Below are 21443 nucleotides of genomic sequence, written 5' to 3'. Positions count from 1 at the left end.
CAATAGACAGAGCTCATAACCTTAACAGTGGAGGTTTAGTTGCTCATGGTTCAGAGAGAAAAACTAGGATTCTGAAAAATTGTAAATTACGGAATGAGGTAGAAGAGAGGAGAAGAGCCCGAAGGGCTGATTCTTTTCCTTTTTATATCTAATCCTAATTAATGTAAAATATTATTCCTAAAACTAAATAATATCTTTTCCTAATTATAAAAGTAATAAAGTTTTAATCAAATAAGAAAATTGATTCGCAGGCCTTTGGAACGAATTGGGGACCACTCTTGCACTTAAGGTTGGCGCCAAACTTGGATTCAAGAATCCAAGTTTGGCATGAAGGCTGTGCGTAGCTCCCATTTGGAGTTTCCATGGTGGTGCTGAACTTGAGTGGAGTCAAGTTCGCCGTGGGCAAGACAGATAGTTCCTCCTTGGGGCTTCATGCTGGCGCCAAACTTGAGTGGACTCAAGTTCGGCGTGGAGATGGCAGTGTGCTCCCTTAGGCTTTTTGGTGTTGGTGCCAAACTTGGAGGTTTCCAAGTTTGGCTTCAAGCCTTCATTCTACTGTAACTTCATTTCTCCATGAAAACTCTGTTAAATTCGTCCAAAATGCTACCTGAAATAAACAAAATTGCGCACAACTCAAAGTAACATCCATAGTGGCTAAAATATATCAAATCTTGATTAAACTCAGTAATTTAAATGCAAATTCACTAGGAAAAGACAAAGAAGATGCTCACACATCACAACACCAAATTTGAATTATTGCTTGTCCTCAAGCAACCAAAATTAGTACATGATCAAGATATGAATTTGCATGAGAAGTGAGAGTTCAGTTATGCTCATGTCTATTCTTAAAGTGGGGCTTATTCATTGTAATTCTGAACAATTTTGGTATCTCACTCTCCTTTGAATCAGAGGAATGTCACTGTCATTCAAAATTAGAATCTGGATCATATTATGAATTCTCTGATCTTTATACTTCGGTTAATCCTTGAACACAGCAGATATCCTTTAATTCTCAATGAATTGGTGCTTTGCACCTTCAGTCTAGCCGTGACTTTAAATATTCTATCTCAAGGGTTAATTGACACAAGAACACCACAAGCACTTAATTGGGAAATTCTCTTTAAGTTATGATTTTTCTTTCAGCTACTCCCAGACAGTGGTGCTCAAAGCCTTTGGCATACTCTGTTAAATGCATTTGGTCTCGACTCTAAATATTCTATCTCAAGGATTGCTTGACACAAGAATACCACAAGCATATGACTAGGGAAACAACTCTTTGAGCTTTTAATCATGTCAGACCTCCCTAGTCATTGATGCTCAGAGCCTTGGACCTTGCTCTTATTTTTTTTTCTTTTGCTGTTTTTTTTTGCTTCAAGGATTAAGTTTTTGTTTACTTTAGAGAATTCATAATCTCTAAGTTCATGTTCCTCATATATCAACATCCTTTTATTCAAATTCAAATATGCATTATTCATGTTATGCATTCAGAATCACAAACAATACCACCACATTTAAGTAAATAAGACTACTCTTAAATATAAACTCAATTTCTCATGCATTACATCTTTTTCTTCTTTCTTTTCTTTTGATTTCAAGCTCAGTGAGCAATACATGAGACACTTTTTCAGAATAAAATTCAAATAACTAAATAAACAGTAAATTAAACTAGAACCTAGGAATTGAAATAACAACTGATCATGCAATAACAAAAATAGCAGAAAATAGGAACCTAATCATAAAAATAGCAAAATAATAAGGAAAATGAAAAGGAACTAAGCCACCTCAATCTCCCTGATGGGGATCTCTCTCCTCAGGCTGTGTTCCGTACGGTCCTCTCAAGCGGCTGTAGTCCTGTCTCAGTTGAGAGATCTCCTGCTGCTGAAAGTCTTGAGAAGCTCTCATCCCATCAAGAGTGGTACAGAGATGCTCCCAACGGCTATTCTGTGTGGCTCTCATCTCCTCTACAGACGCCATGTACTGCTGCCAACGGCTATCATTAGTGACCCTCATCTGCTCCATGGAGGATGCAAGCTGCTGCCAATACTCTTGTGGTGGAAAGTATTGTCCCTGAGGCAGTGGCTACTCTTCTTGAGCTCTTTCTTCAGCCTGTTCATTTCTTGGGAGCCTCTGATGTTCCCTTATTAGGTCCAAAGTTTTCTTCGTGATGGGATTTTTGACTGGGATAGAAAAATTATTCTCTATCTTCACTCTAGCGACCTTACAGAGGCGAAAGATGAGATGTGAAAAACCCAACTTGGCATTATCTTTGGTGCTGGCGGCGATATGGTAAATCTGTTGGGCAATAACGTTCACCACCTCCACTGGCTCTCCTAACAGAATGTAGTGGATCATGATGGCTCAGTTCATAGTACACTCTGACCGGTTGCTTGTGGGCATGATAGACCGGCGAATAAAATGGTGGCATCCCCTAGCCAAAGGCGTCAGGTCACCAACTCTGATATGGCCCGCTTTCCCCTCTGTCCCCAATTTTTACTGGGCATCTGGAATGCATAAGTCAGCGACTACTTGCTCTAGTCGCTGATCTCTCTCTACCCTCTCACTGTAAGACTGAAGTGAGGGCATAGTCCGTGGTATCTGGAGGGTCTATCTGATAGTCTCTGGGCTGAAATCAATGACTTTTCCCCTTACAAGGCTTCTATGGTCCCTTTCATTGACTCCAGACACATCCTTGTAAGTAATCCACAGGTTCCCATAAAATTCTTGAACCATTAATTGTCCCACCTGTGTGTGTGGTTTGCACAGAAGTTGCCAACTTCTTCTATGAATTTCATGTTGAATTTCTGGATATTCATCCAGTTGGAGATTAAACCACACTTTCGGTAGAATCGGTCTCTTGCCAGTGAATTCATAGAAGTGCTCTTCATGCAGTTTAGAGCGGAATCTTCTTGAATCATGAGAACTGGTGGCCGGTTCCTTTCCTTTTCTCTTCTTGGAAGGTTGGGTGGTCTTTGGTGCCATGGAGATAAACAAAATAAACCAACAAAATGACAACACCAAACTTAAAACTTTTGCTCGTCCTCGAGCAAAATAAAAAAATACAAGGGGAAGAAGAAAGGGCAGCAGAAATTGAAATAAAAGAAAATAAAAATCAATGCTAAAAATATCTTTTCTTTTTCTTTTTTATTTTTTTATTTTTGATTTTTTTGAACTGGATAATAAAAAGGGAATAAAAAGATGGGGGAAGGGAGGATAGAAGGGGGGGCAGGGGCAAAGATGGGGTAGGGACAAAGGAGGGTATGTTGAAGGGGTGGGGGTTTGTTTGGAAAAGATGGAAGGGGTTGGCTCGGGAATGCCTGAAGAGTGAAGAGGACAGGGGTTTGGTTGAGGGGAAGAGAGACTGGTCTGTGTAAAGGGGAAGGGGTGAGTGGGTAATGGAATGGGGGTTGTATTAAAACAGGAAGGGAGAAGGGTTGGTTTAGGAACGTGTGTGTAGGGAATGGGTGTTGACTATTATGTGTGGATTGAAGGGGTTTATATAAGGAATGAGGGTTAGTGAAGGGAGAGGGGAGTTACAGACTACAGGCTGGTCAAGGGAGCAGGGAGTTGGGAATCAGCCAAGGGGGCAGGGAGTCACGTGGTTGAGGAAGGGCTGAGTCTATTGGGAAGGGGGGTTGGTGAGGTGGGCTTTAATGCTGGGGTTGCAGAGGGGGGTCACAGGTTGTTATGGGAAAGGGTGAAAGTGATGGGAAAAAAGGGAGGGAATCTTTGAATGCGGTGGGGACCAGATGGGCTGGGATTTGGGGCGAAATTGTAGGGATTTGGCGAAGATATAGGAACAAAGAACCAGCTGGCGCAGAACTTGGGGGCAGGGGCGTTCGGCGCCGAACTTGGTGCAGCCCAAGTTTGGCGTCACCCCAAGCTTCTTTTTTTTTTTACGAATTTTTTCACGCCGAATTCCAAGGGAGCAAAGTTTGGCATCACCCTGCCAGAGCGTATTCCCTCTTTTGTACGCTTCTTCCACGCCTAACTTGAAATACTCAAGTTTGGCATGGACTTCTACCCCAATTGCATTGTGTTTATGTTGTTCTCCATGCCAAACTTGGGATTTTCCAATTTCGGCGTGGGCCTGCCAGAGGAAAAACTCCCAATTTGTGCGCACATTCGGCGCCGAACATGGAAATCCCAAGGTCGCCGCCAACCTGACCGAGCCAACCTTCTCCAGGGTGAGCAAAAATTTTTCTAAGTTTTCAATTCCTGTTCTAAAATATCTGCATGATCAAAACACACGTAAAACAAAGGAAAAGAAGTAAAAAGTCAATAAAAATCAACTAAATAATAAAACCAATGCAACAAAAAATAAACTAAGGATACGAAATTATCGGGTTGCCTCCCGACAAGTGCTTCTTTAATGTCATTAGCTTGACGGTCAATTCTGCTAAGTCAGCAGATGAGCGGACCTCTGGCGATCAATCTCGCCTCCAAGATAGTGCTTCAACTTCTGACCATTAATTGTAAACTTCCTGTCAGAATTCTCTTCCTGAATTTCCACATGACCATATGGTGAAGCTCTGGTAACCACAAACGGTCCTGACCACCGGGATTTCAGCTTCCCGAGAAAGAGTTTGAGCCTTGAATTATACAGAAGCACTCTCTGACTTGGCTCAAAGACTCTGATGGCAATCTTGTTGTCATGCCATATCTTGGTTCTCTCCTTATAGAGCTTGGCATTCTCATAGGCTGAATATCTGAATTCATCAAGCTCATTCAGCTGAAGCATTCTCTTAATTCCTGCAGCCTGAGCATCAAAGTTCAGGTACTTGATTGCCCAGTAAGCTTTTATGCTCCAGCTCCACTGGCAAATAACAGGCTTTGCCATAGACCAGCTGATAAGGGGACATGCCAATAGGAGTCTTGTAAGCTGTCCGGTATGCCTAGAGAGCATCATTAAGCTTTCTAGACTAGTCCTTCCTTGAGATACTGACGGTCTTCTATAGAATCTTTTTGAGTTCCCTGTTGGAAACTTCAACTTGTCTACTTGTCTGAGGGTGATAAGGGGTAGCCACTTTATGACGGACTCCATACCTCTGCAGGAGTGAGTCCAACTGTCTGTTACAGAAGTGACTTTCACTATCACTAATGAGTGTCCTTGGGATACCAAACCAACTGAAAATATATCTCTGAAGAAAGATCATCACCATTTTGGCATCATTGGTGGGTGGAGCCATAGCTTCCACCCACTTGGACACATAATCAACTGCCACTAGAATATAGTTGTTGGAATATGAGGGTGGAAAAGGTCCCATGAAATCAATACCCCACACATCAAACAACTCAACCTCAAGAATCCCCTGCTGTGGCATCTCATGGTTGGAAGGAAGATTTTTAGCTCTTTCACACCTGTCACAGCTCTTCACAAAAGCTCTTGAATCCCTAAAGAGAGTCGGCCAGTAAAAAAGTTCAGAAGGACCTTTGTAGCTGTCCTTTCACCACCAAAGTGACCTCCATAATCAGATCCATGACAGTGCCAAAGAATCTGATGTGTCTCATCATCTGGGACACATCTCCGAATTATACCATTTGAGCACCACCTAAAAAGGTATGATTCCTCCCAAAAGTAGTACTTTGCATCAGTCAGTAGCTTCTTCACTTGTTGTTTACTGTACTCCTTTGGGATGAAATTCATGGCTTTATAATTTGCAATGTCTGCAAACCAAGGAGTCTGTTGAATGAGGAACAGTTGCTCATCTGAAAATGTCTCAGCCATAGTTGTGGGTGACTGTACTCCTGCTTCAGGCTCAATTCTGGAAAGGTGGTCAGCTACTTGATTCTCTGACTCTTTCCTGTGTTTTATCTTAATATCAAACTCCTGAAGGAGTAACACCCATTTGATTAATCTTGATTTAGAATCCTATTTGGTTAGAAGGTACTTCAAAACAGCATGATCAGTATAAACAATAACCTTAGAACCAATTAAATAGGACCTAAACTTATCAACAGCATACACAAGAGCTAATAATTCTTTCTCTGTAGTTGTGTAATTATTTTGAGCATCATTTAATACACGGCTAGCATAGTAAATGACATCTATAAGCTTTCCATGTCTTTGTCCTAAAACAGCTCCTATAGCAAAATCACTAGCATCACACATTAATTCAAATGGTAAATCCCAATCAGGGGGAGCTATAATGGGAGCAGAGGTAAGGTTTGCTTTTAGAGTTTTAAAAGCATGCAGACATTCAGCATTAAACACAAAAGGAATATCAACAACTAATAGATTGCTCAATGGTTTAGTAATTTTTGAAAAATCCTTTATAAATCTTCTGTAAAATCCTGCATGACCCAAGAAACTCCTGACTGCCTTAACATTAGATGGTGGTGGCAATGTTTCAATCACCTTCACCTTAGCTTTATCAACCTTAATCCCCTTACTTGAAATCCGATGTCCAAGAACAATACCTTCTGTAACCATAAAATGACATTTTTCTCAATTTAAAACAAGGTTTGATTCTTGACACCGTTTCAAGACCAGAGACAAATGCTTCAGGCAAGATTCAAAAGAATTACCAAAAACAGAGAAATCATCCATAAATACCTCAATAAACTTTTCAACCATATCAGAAAAAATGGAAAGCATACACCTCTAAAAAGTTGCTGGAGCATTGCAAAGTCCAAATGGAATTCTTCTGTAAGCAAATACTCCAAAGAGGCATGTGAATGCTGTCTTTTCTTGATCTTGAGGGTCCACTGCAATTTGATTATATCTAGAATATCCATCTAGAAAACAATAAAAAGCATGACCAGTTAACCTCTCAAGCATCTAATCAATGAAAGACAGGGGAAAGTGATCCTTCCTTGTAGCAGTGTTGAGCCTTCTGTAGTCTATGCATATTCTCCATCCTGTGACGATTCTTGTAGGAATAAGCTTATTCTTTTCATTCTTGATCACTGTTATCCCTCCTTTCTTGGGAACTACTTGTACAGGACTTATCCAAAGGCTATCAGAAATAGGGTAAATAATACCGGCTTCTCATAGTTTCATTACCTCATTTTGGACCACCTCTTTCATAGTTGGATTGAGTCTCTTTTGTGGTTGCACAACTGGTTTAGCATCATCTTCAAGAAGGATCTTGTGCATACACTTGGTTGGACTAATCCCTTTTAAATCACCAATGGTCCACCCAAGAGCTGTTTTATGGCTCCTGAGCATTGAAATAAGCGCCTCTTCCTCTTCAGGCTTCAAGGAAGAGCTAATAATCACTGGATATGAATCATTTTCACCCAAGAACACATATTTCAGAGAAGGAGGCAAAGGTTTGAGCTCAAGCTTGGGAATTTCCTTTTCTGTTTTAGGCGTGCTCTTCACTTCCTTCTGGGGTGGTGAATCATCAACTTCAACTAATTCATATTCAGAAAGAGGATCCAGAATATCATCAAGTACCTCAACTTCCAGTACCTCTTGAACAAGTGGTTCAACAACATCAACTCTCATACACCCTTCAGAATCATTAGGATCTTTGAGAGCTTCAAATACATTAAGGACCACCTGTTCTTCATTGACCCTCAGGGTTAATTTACCCTTTTGCACATCAATCAAAGCTCTACCTGTAGCTAAAAAGAGTCTACTAATGAGCGGATAATTTATACGCTTTTTGACATTGTTTTTACATAGTTTTTAGCATGTTTTAGTTACTTTTTATTATATTTTTATTAGTTTTTATGCAAAAATCACATTTCTGGACTTTACTATGAGTTTATGTGTTTTTCTTTAATTTCGGGTATTTTCTGGCTGAAATTGAGGGACCTGAGCAAAAGTCTGATTTAGAGGCTGAGAAAGGACTGCAGATGCTGTTGGATTCTGACCTCCCTGCACTCGAAGTGTAATTTATGGAGCTACAGAAGCCCCATTGGTGCGCTCTCAATTGCTTTATAAAGTAGACATCTTAGGCTTTCCAGCAATATATAATAGTCCATACTCTACCCCAGACTTGATGGCCCAAACTGGCGCTAAACGCCCACCAGAGATCCTTTTCTGGCGTAAAACGCCAGAACTGGCACCAAAGCTAGAGTTAAATGCCCAAACTAGCACCCAAGATAGTGTTTAACTCCAAGAATGGCCTATGCATGTGAAAGCTTCAAAGCTCAGCCCAAACACACACCAAGTGGGCCTCAGAAGTGGATTTCTGCACTATCTACTCATTTTCTATAATCCCTAGTAACTAGTTTAGTATAAATAGCACTTTTTCCTATTGTATTGGGGGGCAGATGCCATATTTCACATTTGGGGAGGCTGGCCATTCGGCCATGCCTAGATCTCTTTTCTCTTATGTATTTTCTACGGTGGAGTTTCTACACCTCATAGATTAAGGTAAGGACCTCTGCTGTTCCTCATGAATTAATGCAAGTACTATTGTTTTTCTTTCAATTCACGCTTACTTCTTCTCCAAGATATACTCTCGTACTTAATTTAGTTAAGTCAGAATAAAGGGGTGATCTGTGACAATCACCCACTATCTTCGTTACTCGCTTAGCCAAGATTCGCGTGCCTGACAACCACAAGCGGTCTACATGATGTTCAACGTAGTCATTGAACGACAGCTGGAGTATAATCTCTTGGATCTCTAATCCATTGATTTGATTCACCTCTCCTGACGACAGAGCATTCGAATCCATGAGATTAGAACCTTCGTGGTACAGGCTAGAACCAATTGGCAGCATTCTTGTGATTCGGAAAGTCTAAACCTTGTCTGTGATATTCCGAGTAGGATCTGGGATGGGATGACTGTGACGAGCTTCAAACTCGCGACTGTTGGGCACAGTGACAGTGTGCAAAAGGATAGAGAGATCCTATTTCGACACAAGCGAGAACCGACAGCTGATTAGCCGTGCGGTATCTGTACCAGAAACCGTAGCCTGGACCATTTTCACTAAGAGGACGGATGGTAGCCATTGACAATGGTGATCCACCAACATACAGCTTGTCATGGAAGGGAGCACGCATGATTGGATAAAGACAATAGGAAAGCAGAAGTTCAGAAGCAACAAAGCAGCTCCAAACGCTCATCTGAAATTCCCACCAATGAATTACATAAGTATCATTATTTTAATTTAAGTTTTATTTATATTTCAATTATCAAAACTCATAACCAATTGAATCTGCTTGACTAAGATTTACAAGATGACCATAGCTTGCTTCAAGCTGGCAATCTCCGTGGGATCGACCCTTACTCGCGTAAGGTTTTATTACTTGGACGACCCAGTGCACTTGCTGGTTAGTTGTGCGGAGTTGCAAAAGTGTGATTGCAATTTCGTGCACCATCTACCAAGAGTAATAGAGGATTTTGCATCCTCTTCCATGTCTAATATAACAAAATCAGCAGGAAAAATATGTTCTTGATGTTCATCATGATCTTCAGTGTTCTTGGTGTTCATCTTGACATTCAAAGTGTTCTTGCATGCATTACTTGTTTTGATCTTAAAAGTTTCGTGTTTTGTTTCATTTTGTGAGTTTTTCTTCCCTCATTAAAAATTCAAAAGTCAAAACAGAGGAATCACAGAGAAAAAGAGCTCACTGGCGTCAAAACGCCAGTAAAGAAGAATTCCTGGCGTTTAACGCCAGAATGGATAGCATTCTGGGCATTTAACGCCAGGATGACACAAAGGAGGTAAGTTCGTTTCCAATTCAATTTTTTTTGAATTTTCATGTTTTAATTCATAATTTTCTGCATAGAAATGTTCAAAATCTTATCTTTTTCATCTTTCTTTTTATGATTTTGAAAATTTTCAAACTAATTTTTCAAAAATCCTATTCTTAATTTCATTTCACATTTTGAAAAACCCTTGCTAACAATTAATATTTTGATTCAAAATTTCAAGTTTGTTACTTTCCTGTTAAGAAAGGTTCAATCTTTGAATTTTAGAATCATATCTTTTAGTTTCTTATTAGCCAAATCATCAACTCCAATTTTAAAAATCAAACCTTTTTAATTTCTTTTTCAACTCTTTTTCAAAATAAATTTCAATCATATCTTTTTAAAATTTCAATTTCAAAATCTTTTCCTAACTTCCTATAATTTCAAATTATTTTCAAATCTTTTTTAACTAACCACTTGACTTGTTTGTTTTAATTTTAAAAAGTTTACTATTTTTTATCTTTTTCAAAATTACCTAACTACTTTTTCACTTCTAATTTTCGAAAACAACCAACCACTCTTAAAAAACTCTTTTTAATTGTTTTAAATTCTAATTTATTTTAATTCTTTTTCAAGTTTTGAATTCTAACTTAATTAATTAAATAAAAACAAAAATATTTTTCTCTTATTTTAAATTAAAATTTGAATACTCTCTCTCTCTCATCTCTTTCTATTTATTTAATTGCTAACACTTCTCTTCCACTCATAATTCGAACCTCTCTCTCCTCTCTATTTGAATTTGCTCTTCTCCTCCATCTTTTCATTCTTCTCTTCTTCTATTCTTATACTCACATAAAGGAATCTCTATACTGTGACATAGAGGATTCCACTACTCCCTTTTGTTCTCTTCTTTTTCATATGAGTAGGAACAAGGATAAAAATATTCTTGTTGAAGCTGATCCTGAACCTGAAAGGACTCTGAAGAGGAAGCTAAGAGAAGCTAAAGCACAACACTCCAGAGAGGACCTTATAGAAAATTTCGAAAAAGAAGCAGACATGGAAGCCGAACCCATCAACAATGCTAGAGATGCAAGGAAGATGCTTGGTGACTACACTGCACCAACTTCCAACTTCTATGGAAGAAGCATCTCAATTTCCGCCATTGGAGCAAACAACTTTGAGCTTAAGCCTCAATTAGTTTCTCTAATGTAGCAGAATTGCAAGTTTCATGGACTTCCGTCAAAAGATCCTCATCAGTTCTTAGCTGAATTCTTGCAGATCTGTGATACTGTTAAGACCAATGGGGTTGATTCCAAGGTCTACAGACTTCTGCTTTTCCCCTTTGCTATAAGAGACAGAGATAGGATATGGTTGGACTCACAACCTAGAGAAAGCCTGAACTCTTGGGACAAGTTGGTCAATGCTTTCTTGACCAAATTCTTTCCACCTCAAAAGATGAGCAAGCTTAGAGTGGAAGTCCAAACCTTCAAACAAAAGGAAGGTGAATCCCTCTATGAAGCTTGGGAAAGATACAAGCAATTAACCAAAAGGTGCCCTTCTGACATGCTTCCAGAATGGAGCCTCATATGTATATTCTATGATGGTCTGTCTGAATTATCCAAGATGTCATTGGACCATTCTGCTGGTGGATCTCTTCATCTGAAAACGCCTGCAGAAGCCCAGGAACTCATTGAGATGGTTGCAAATAACCAGTTCATGTACACTTCTAAAAGAAATCTTGTGAATAATGGGATGACTCAGAAGAAAGGAGTTCTTGAGATTGATACCCTGAATTCCATATTGGCTCAGAACAAAATATTAACTCAGCAAGTCAATATGATTTCTCAGAATCTGACTGGATTGCAAGCTGCATCCTGTAGTACTAAAGAAGCCCCCTCTGAAGGAGAAGCTTATGACCCTGAGAATCCTACAATGGAAGAGGTGAATTACATGGGAGAACCCTATGGAAACACCTATAATCCTTTATGGAGAAATCACCCAAATTTCTCATGAAAGGATCAACAGAAGCCTCAACAAGGCTTCAAAAATAATAATAGTGGGAGAAATAGATTTGGCAATAGCAAGCCTTTTCCATCATCTTCTCAGCAACAGACAGAAAATTTTGAGCAGAGCTCCTCTGGCTTAGCAAATAGTCTCTGGTCTATCTAAGGCCACTCTCAGTTTTATGACTAAAACAAGGTCCTCCATTAGAAATTTGGAGGCACAAGTGGGTCAGCTGAGCAAACGAGTTACTGAAACTCCTCCTAGTACTCTCCCAAGCAATACAGAAGGGAATTCAAAAAGAGAGTGCAAGGCCATAACTATAACGAAAATAGCCGAACATATAAAGGAGAAAAAGGTGGTGATTTCTAGTGAGGAAGACCTCAATGGAAGTCCACTGACCACTGAGAAGTTCCCTAATGGGGAACTAAAGGAATCTAAGGCTCATACAGAGACCATAGATATTCCACTAAACTTACTATTGCCATTCATGAGCTCTGATGAGTACTCTTCATCTGAAGAAGATGAGGATATTGTTGAAGAGCAAGTTGCTCGGTATCTAGGAGCAATCATGAAGTTGAATGCCAAGTTATTTGGTAATGAGACTTGGGAGGATGAACCTCCATTGCTCATCAATGAACTAAATACCTGGGTTCAGCAGACATGACCTCAAAAGAAACCGAATCCCGGAAGGTTCTTAATCCCTTGTACCATAGGCACCATGACCTTTGAGAAGGCTCTGTGTGAGCTGGGGTCAGGTATAAACCTCATGCCACTCTCTGTAATAGAGAAACTAGGAATCTTTGAGGTACAAGCTGCAAGAATCTCACTAGAGATGGCAGACAAATCAATGAAAAAGGCTTATGGACTTGTAGAGGATGTCTTAGTGAAGGTGGAAGGCCTCTACATCCCTGCTGACTTCATAATCCTAGACACTAGGAAAGATGAGGATGAATCCATCATCCTTGGAAGACCCTTCCTAGCCACAGCAAGGGCTATAATTGATGTGGACAGAGGAGAGTTAGTGATAATGAGATTTTTGTGTTGGTCTAGAATTTCTCTCATAGAAATAAGAACTTCGTTGTAAGCATAGATCCAAACCAACAAACAATTCTCGCATAAAAAATATTGGTTGTCACAAGTACAAACCCCAATAAGAATTAACCGGAGTATTTGGACTCTGGGTTGTCTCACAAGGAATTGCAATGAAGTATTTAATTATTGGCTATGAAGAGCAAGGGGGGTTTGGTTGATAATTGGGCAAGAAAATAAATGGCAAGAAAAGTAAACGAACAATGAACTAACAAAAGAAATGGAAAAGAGCTCTTGGCTAGACATAGGTAATTGAGATCACCATCCTTGTCTACAAACCATATATTGATAATTATGAGAGGCCAACCCATTAAGTCTACTTCCAAAGCCTTAAGTACGTAATATCTACTCCTAGGCCTGAAGTACGTCAAATAGGCTTGATCACATCAACCCATAAGTCCCAACCTATCTACTAATTAGATTAGTAGTGGATTGGTGTCAATGAGTATCAAATTGATCACCAAGGGTTCTCAAATCACCAATTCATTGAGACCCAATGACTCAAGGTCACTCAATTCCCTTAGCCTAGGCCAAGAGTAAAGAAAACTACTCAAAAACTAGTGTAAACATTTCATCAAACACTTAGAGTGCAAGAAAAGTAAACATCACCAAATGTAAAAATTAACAAGATCCATAACTATCATCAACAAGAAATCAACAATAACAATAGAGATAACATAAAAGAGACTTAGAAACATAAGATTGCATTCAAAGAAATCAAGATTCAACAATGGTTCATACACATAAAAGAGAACAAAATGAGAAATTAACAAGTAAAACTAGGAGAACAAAGATGTAATAACAAGAAATTAGAAGGGAAAACTAAATCAAAACAAGAATTGAAAGAGAGATTTGAGAGTGATTAACCTAAACTACCCTAAATTCTAGAGAGAAGGGAGAGCTTCTCTCTCTAGAATTCTAACCTACAACATGATGAAAACTAAACTATGACTACTTGGTTCATTCCCCCTTCAATCCTTGGGTTCAATAGCATCAGAAATGAGTTGGATTGGGCCCAAAATGGGCTGCGAAATCGCTGGCCACGATTTCTTTTTAATGAACCACGTGCTCCATCGATGCGTACGCATACATGGTGCGTGTGCTCCCCTATACGTGAAGCAACATATGATAAAATTTATATCATTTCGAAGCCCCGGATGTTAGCTTTCCAACGCAACTAGAACCGCCTCATTTGGACCTCTGTAGCTCAAGTTATGATCGTTTGAGTGTGAAGAGGTCAGGCTTGACAGCTTTACGATTCCTTCATTTCTTCATGAGTTCTCCCACTTGCATGCTTTTCTCCTCACTTCTTCCATCTAGTACTTGCCTTTTGAACCTGAAATCACTCAACAAACATATCAAGGCATCTAATGGAATTAAAGTGAATTAAAATCACCAATTTTAGGGCCTAAAAAGCATGTTTTCACATTTAAGCACAAATCAAGGGAGAATTGCAAAACCATGCTATTTCATTGAATAAATGTGAGAAAAGGTAAAATCCCCCAAAATAAGCACAAGATAAACCACAAAATCGGGGTTTATCAAATCTCCCCACACTTAAACCGAGCATGTCCTCATGCTAAGAATAAAGAAGGACAAGAAAAGGGTTTGAACATTTATTCAATGCAAAGAAACTATATGCACCTATCTATATGAATGCAACTAAATGCAAAATGATTCTACCTACTTGGTCAAAAGCAAATCAATCTCCAAGAACATATATGAACATGTAGGGCTAAGTAGTATGATGATTCATGAATCCTACCAATTCGAATATCAAAATGAAGTTCAAATAGACTTGCAAGAAGAATGCTAATGAAAGCCGGAAACAAGGAATTGAGCATCAAACCCTCGCCGGAAGTGTATCCGCTCTAGTCGCTCTAGTGTATAGGATCGATCACTCAATTCTCTTCTACTCATGCTTTCCAAGATTTGTTTTTCATCTAATAATCAATAATTATTCAATGCATGCATACATTCATCATGAGGACTTATTCATAGGTTGTAATAGGGCTAGGGTCAAGGTAGGGATGTATATGGTAAAGTGAGCTTGAAATTTGAATCTTTGATTAAACTAAGCTCTCACAGAACACATATAACAACCTATACAATTCTAATACACAACCTAGCTACCCATGATTCTCACTTTTTCACATACTCATGCATTCTCTTTAATTCACATTCCATATGCATTGATTTTTATTGAACTTTACTTTGGGGCATTTTTGTCCCCTTTTTATTGCATATTATATATATATATATATATATATATATATATATATATATATATATATATATATACATATTTTTTTTCTTTTTTATTTTTCTTTATCATTTTTTTTCAAGCTAAAATATATACAAGAGCATCAATGCATATGGTTTTACATATTTAATGCATGAATATGTACCCAATCCCATGATTTTCAACAAAAATACAAAATACACTTTTACCTCAACCAATGTCCCAAGTTTCCCATACCCAAATGATACACACCCTTACTAGCCTAAGCTAATCAAAGATCTAAATCAAGGACATTTATTATTTTTCACTTAAGGGTAGTGATGTGCTATAATTAAGAACAAAAGGGATTCAATAGGCTCAAATTTGGCTAACAATGGTTGATGAAAGGTAGGCTATTTGGGTAAGTGAGCTAAATAAAATGATGACCTCAATCATATAAATGCATGTATACATGGAATAATGGACATAAAGAATCAAACAAATCAAAGATTACAATCATAGAGAGAGAATAATACACACAAGAATGGAAATAAGTGGTTATATGATGTAACCACACAATTTGGCTCAAAACTCACATGCTTGTGTTCTTAGCTCAAAAACCATGTTCCAAAATAAATTCTTCAAGCAAGTTCATCACGAAAATATTTTCAAATGGGTAGGGTGCTGACGTTGGAATTTTGCCTGTAAAGAATGTCATAAAAACAGTCGCGTTGTAGATATAGTCTCTAAACCAACAAAAATCCCTTCGTACAAACGTGTTGGGTGTCACAAGTAACAAACCCCTTTAAAAATTCTTAACCGAGTATTCAAACCTCGGGTCGTCTTCTCAAGGAACTGCGAGGAAGTATGTTCTTATTATTGGCTATAAAGGTTGTAAGCGGGGTTTAAAAGATGAGAAGCAAGTGATTTGAATGACAAGTAAAGTAAATGGCAATTAAAATAAATAAATACTGTAAAGCAAACTTTTGGCAAGGTAAGAGAAATTAGAGGTCCAACTTAGTTATCTCTCTCAACTATAATGAAAGTTGAATCTAAATTCCACTTGGTCAACCTTTACTAAAGCAAAGGAAAGTCAAGGGACTAATTAAATTGACCTTTGAATCCTATTTATTTCCTAAGAAAAGGTTGGGATTACTTAAGTTAAGCTCAATTAGCAAGATGACGATTATCAAATATGTTGGGTTTGATAACTGTTGAGTTACTGATTTCTTAACCAGGACCAAAAGGGGAAAAAGTAAAATTACTAGAATAATAAAAATGTCCTTAGATGGGAAGCAATGGTAACTTAAATCAGAGAGAACAATCATAAACTGAAAATACCTCAAATATCATCAATTCAAATAACAATATATAACATGGAAGAAATTCATAAATTCACTGATCAATCTAAGTACTGGAATAAATAAAAGTAAAAGAAAGCTAAAACAAAGAAACGTAAAACCTGGATTGAGAGTCACTCTTAAAGCAAGAAGAAATCCAAAATCCTAAGAGAGAGAGGGAAAGATCTCCCTCCTAACTAAATCTAAATCATTGAAAAATAAAATATGCAAGCTCTCTCTTGAATGGGTGCATTTCCACACTTTATAACCTCTGGTCTATGCTGTCTGTACTTGGATTTGGGCCAAAAAGGGCTTCAGAAATCGCTGGGGGCGTATTCTGTAAATTCTGATACGTGGCCTCTGTCACGCGTCCGCGTGGGTCACGCGGTCGCATCATTTGGAGCTTTTCCTTGCTACGCAGTCGCGTCAATCACGCGTCCATGTCGCATGCATTCTGCTTATGTCGCGGTCGCGTCAGTCATGCGGCTGCATCGCTGCATCTTTGCTTCTGGCACGCGATCGCGTCGTCCATGCGATCGCGTGAATACCAGTTTCCTTCAAAGCTCCGTTTTGTCTTCTCCTTCCATTTTTGTATGTTTCCTTTTCCATCCTTTAAGTCATTCTGCCTTAGAAAACTTGAAACTACTCAACACACTAATCACGGCATCGAATGGAAATAAAGGTAATTAAAATAATTAATTTTTAAAGCTTAAGAAATATGTTTTTCACAATATGACATAATAAGGAAGGAAAAGTAAAACCATGCAATTAATGTGAATAAGTAGGTGAAGGATTGTATAAATCACTCAAATTAAGCACAAAAGAACTCATGAAATATGGGTTTATCAACCTCCCCACACTTAAACACTAGCATGTCCTCATGCTAAATCCAAGGTAATAAGTAAGGTTAAAGTGATGGAATGTCATGCAATGCAATCTAATCTAAATGAATGCAACTACATGCAAAATATTTTTACCTACTTAGTTAAAAGTAAACAAATCTTTCAAGAAGAAATATGAACTGGATTTCACTAATTCAAATAGACTTGCAAGAAGAAAATAGCTCATGAAAGCAGGAAACAAGGAATTGAGCATCGAACCCTCACTGATAGTGTATACACTCTAATTACTCAAGTGTTTAAGGTTCGATTCTCTCAATTCTCTACTTAACCTTGCTTTCTAAGGCTTCCTCTTCATCTAACAATCAACATAAATTTAATGCACAGATACACATTGATGCCAAGGCATGTTAGGCTAGTTTCACTAGCATTTTTCTGTTAGTTTTAGTGGTTTTATGCATTTTCTTGAGCTTAAAGTAACCAAGAATGGTTAAATGAATAACAAAGCAATGAACCATCCAAACAGTATGATTTTGATGCAAATTCCATGAGTTTTAGTTATATTACTTGAATGCTATGACTGGAAGATTTCTCATGAAATTTTGCAAGACTTTGATGCAATTGTTTGGATGATTTCAGGGAAGAAGAGGCTAGGCAAGGAAGCAACAAAATCAATAAAGGAAGCTTGAATATCACATGTGGAGTTTAAGTTCCAGTTTAAGCTTAAACTGGAACTTAAACTACCAAGCCATATAATGCTGGAAATGGCGTTTAAGTTCCAGTTTAAGCCTAAACTGGAGCTTAAACGCCAGAATCATGAAGGCTAAGAAATGCTGAAACTGAAGTTTAACCTCCAGTTTAACCTTAAACTGGAGGTTAAACGCCAGAATGAGAATTCCACTCAGGAAGCATTTCCACGTTTAACCTCCAGTTTAACCTTAAACTGGAGGTTAAACGCCAGAAATGGGAAATGCACCAGGGAGCCATTTCCACGTTTAAGCTCCAGTTTAACCTTAAACTGGAGCTTAAACGTGTTCGACCAAGTTTTCTCCTCCAGGGTTGCTTTCTCCATTTCCACGTTTAAACTCCAGTTTAACCTTAAACTGGAGCTTAAACGTGTTCGACCTCCAGGATGGCTTTCTCTATTTCCACGTTTAAGCTCCAGTTTAACCTTAAACTGGAGCTTAAACGTGTTCGACCTCCAGGGCTGCCTTTCCTATCTCCACGTTTAAGCTTCAGTTTAACCTTAAACTGAAGCTTAAACGTGTTCGACTACGTTACCCTCCAGGGCTGCCTTCTTCCATTTCCACGTTTAAGCTTCAGTTTAACCTTAAACTGAAGCTTAAACATGCCTCCACAAAAGGCATCACTGGAAGTGTCTGGCGTTTAAGCTGCAGTTTAAGCTTAAACTGCAACTTAAACGCCACTATTGGAAAAGGTTTCTGGGCCAAAAATATTGCAGTTTAAGTTAGCTTTTGAGCAAAAACATTAACTTAAACTTACTCTGGTATGAAACCCAATTGAATATCATGGTTTATGGGATTGGGCCTGAAGGATTGATGAGTCTGGAATTTCAATTTGTTGAGTCATGTGTCATTACTTGATTATCACTAAGTTGGCTCAATGAATGTTACAGAATGTGGATCAGCAGCTTCATCAAGATTATGGATCATAAACCCAAAGCAAAAGGAAAGCAGGGAGAGGCCTCAAAGCCCAAGAAACACAACAGAAGCTCAATATAGAAAGTGTATAAATAGGATAGAATTTAAGTTAGGAGGGATCTTTTCATTTTGGCTAGTTTTCATATCTTTGTAATTGAATTCAGAGCTATGACTCACTAAACCCCCTTTCATTGGGTTAGGGAGCTCTATTGTAATTCAATGAATCAATAATAGTTTATCTTCTTCTTCAATCTTTTCTCTTGAATTTTGTTAGAAAGCTTCTCGATCTAATTCCATTGGGTAGTTGTCTTGGGAAAGAAATTACCCATAATTGGAATCCTTCGGAACCTTGGGAAAGGAATGGAGGATTCATGCTAGAGAAGCTTTCTCACAGTGAATTGGATTGGGGTTTGGATGGATATTGTGACATGTAATCCTACCAAATTGTGGTTCATGAAACTGTGTGGTAAAATCAGTGATCGAGCATCATCTCTTCTTATGAACATTTAAACCAAGGGATTGGGAATTTGTTTGTTTTTAGAGAGAATTGGTGAGCCAAAGGATTGGGATCCAATCATATAAGATTGCCAAGCAAAATTCAATGAACGCATTGGTTGAGGAAGAGATAAACATGTTTTGATTCGGAGATCTCAATATCTCCTATAACCCAATGAATTCCCCATTTCTGATTTCCACTTTCTCTTTACATTCTGCAACTCAATTCATGCAATCACCCCCATTCCCTTTTAATTTCAGCAATTTAGCTTCTGCTCTTTAATTCATGCAATTTAAGATTCTGCCATTTAAATTTCTTGTCATTTACGTTTCCCGCCAATTTTACATTCCGCAATTCTCATCTAAATCTTGATTCCGCTCAACTAGAACACACTTCTAATCCGAATTGCTCACTCAACCAATCCTTGTGGGATTCGACCTCACTCTATTGTGAGTTTTTACTTGACGATAACTGGTGCACTTGCCGGAAGGAATTTTGCCGATCGTGCAATTTCCTAAATCGTAGCATAACAAGTTTATGCGCATCAAGTTTATGGCGCCGTTGCCGGGGATTGGTTTTCGATTGACAATTCTCAAATTGGAAGTTAACTAGATTGAGCATTTTTTTTGTTTTGATTAATTCAGTACAAGTTACTTGTTGAATTTTAATTTCTGCACTCTGTTACATGCTTTCTTTCTTTATGCCTTTAAATTCAAGCAACTAACTCACTGACTCACTAACTGTTTGAATTAATTCCTCAACTGCTCTAACCATACTCTTCCATTAACCAAGAGTATTTCACTTGTTTGTTGCCTGTGCTGTGTTCTTGTATGACAGGTAGGAGAGGCGAGACATCAACTCCTCCATATACCGAACCAGAGAGGACCCTTCATAGACTTAGAAGGGAAGCAAGAGGGAAGAGAACACTGGGAGAAGAAGAATCTGAAGGAGAATCTGAGGACAATTTTGAGGAAGCTTTAGATCTCAACATGGATAGAGAAATTCACAACCATGAGAGAGCTGATGGAAACAATGCCATTCCTGAGAGGAGGGTTCTTAGTTCATACATAAACCCAACCTCTGGGAATTGTGGTAGCAGCATCCAGAAACCACCCATTCAGGCCAACAATTTTGAGCTCAAACCACAGCTAATATCACTTGTGGAGAATCATTGTTCATTTGGTGGGAGTGCTAATGAAGACCCAAACCAACATCTCACAAAATTCCTGAGAATTTGCGACACTGTGAAGTCCAATGGAGTCCAGGAAGATGCCTATAAACTGCTTTTGTTCCCATTTTCACTTAGGGACAAGGCAGCTAAGTGGCTGGAATCATTCCCAAGGGGGAGCCTAACAACATGGGACGAGGTGGAAAGCAAGTTTCTGGCAAGTTTCTACCCCCCACAAAAGGTCAATAGGCTTCGATCTGAGGTTCAGACGTTTAGACAACAAGATGGTGAAACTCTCTACGAGGCATGGGAGAGATTCAAGGATTTGACAAGGAAATGCCCACCAGACATGTTCCATGACTGGGTGCAATTGCATATTTTCTATGATGGACTTTCTTATGAATCAAGGAAGGCTGTAGATCATTCATCAGGAGGTTCATTGAACAGGAAAAAGACTGTGGAAGAAGCCATTGAAGTGATCGAGACAGTGGCTGAGAATGAGTACTACTATGCTTCCGAGAGACACAACACTAAGGGAGTCATGGAGCTGAACCATGTTGATACAATTTTAGCCCAAAACAAGGTGTTTGCCAAGCAACTAGCAGAGCTCACCAGGAAATTAGAAACACAGCAAGTGGCCGCAATACACACACAAGATCAAGAGGAAGTAAGCACTGAAGGAGGTGATTGGGAAGAGGCCAACTATGTGGGAAACCAACAAAGGCAATCATATGATCCACATTCCAACACTTACAATCCAGGATGGAAAAACCACCCAAACTTTGGGTGGGGAAACCAGCAAAACCAACATAACAAGTCCACATACCAAAACTCCAACCAAAGATCATACCAAGCCACACAAAACACTTACTCCCAACCATCATATCATGGCCAAAATAATCAACCTACCCAACCTAATCCGAACCAACAATTTCAAGATCAATTAAACAGGATAGAAGGAATGCTGGCAAACATGGGCCAGGACATAAGTGAGTTGAAAAGCTTCAGGGATGATGTGAGATCTACCTTAAGAAA

At 38.7% G+C, this 21443-nt stretch overlaps 2 non-coding genes across 2 annotated transcripts; both read right to left on the bottom strand.

The window, feature by feature from the left end:
• Nucleotides 1-11051: 11051 nt before the first annotated feature.
• LOC112738471 (small nucleolar RNA R71) lies at nucleotides 11052-11159 on the bottom strand. The gene has a single exon (XR_003169431.1). It is a non-coding gene; the product is annotated as a small nucleolar RNA R71 (small nucleolar RNA).
• A 9496-nt stretch (nucleotides 11160-20655) lies between these two features.
• LOC112739798 (small nucleolar RNA R71) lies at nucleotides 20656-20759 on the bottom strand. Its single transcript, XR_003170737.1, has one exon. It is a non-coding gene; the product is annotated as a small nucleolar RNA R71 (small nucleolar RNA).
• Between the last annotated feature and the right edge of the window lie 684 nt (nucleotides 20760-21443).

The sequence above is a fragment of the Arachis hypogaea genome, chromosome 13, assembly GCF_003086295.3.
Source record: "Arachis hypogaea cultivar Tifrunner chromosome 13, arahy.Tifrunner.gnm2.J5K5, whole genome shotgun sequence".
Taxonomy (NCBI): domain Eukaryota; kingdom Viridiplantae; phylum Streptophyta; class Magnoliopsida; order Fabales; family Fabaceae; genus Arachis; species Arachis hypogaea.
Note: the sequence above shows the minus strand (reverse complement) of the source record. Positions and strands in the feature narration are given on the sequence as shown.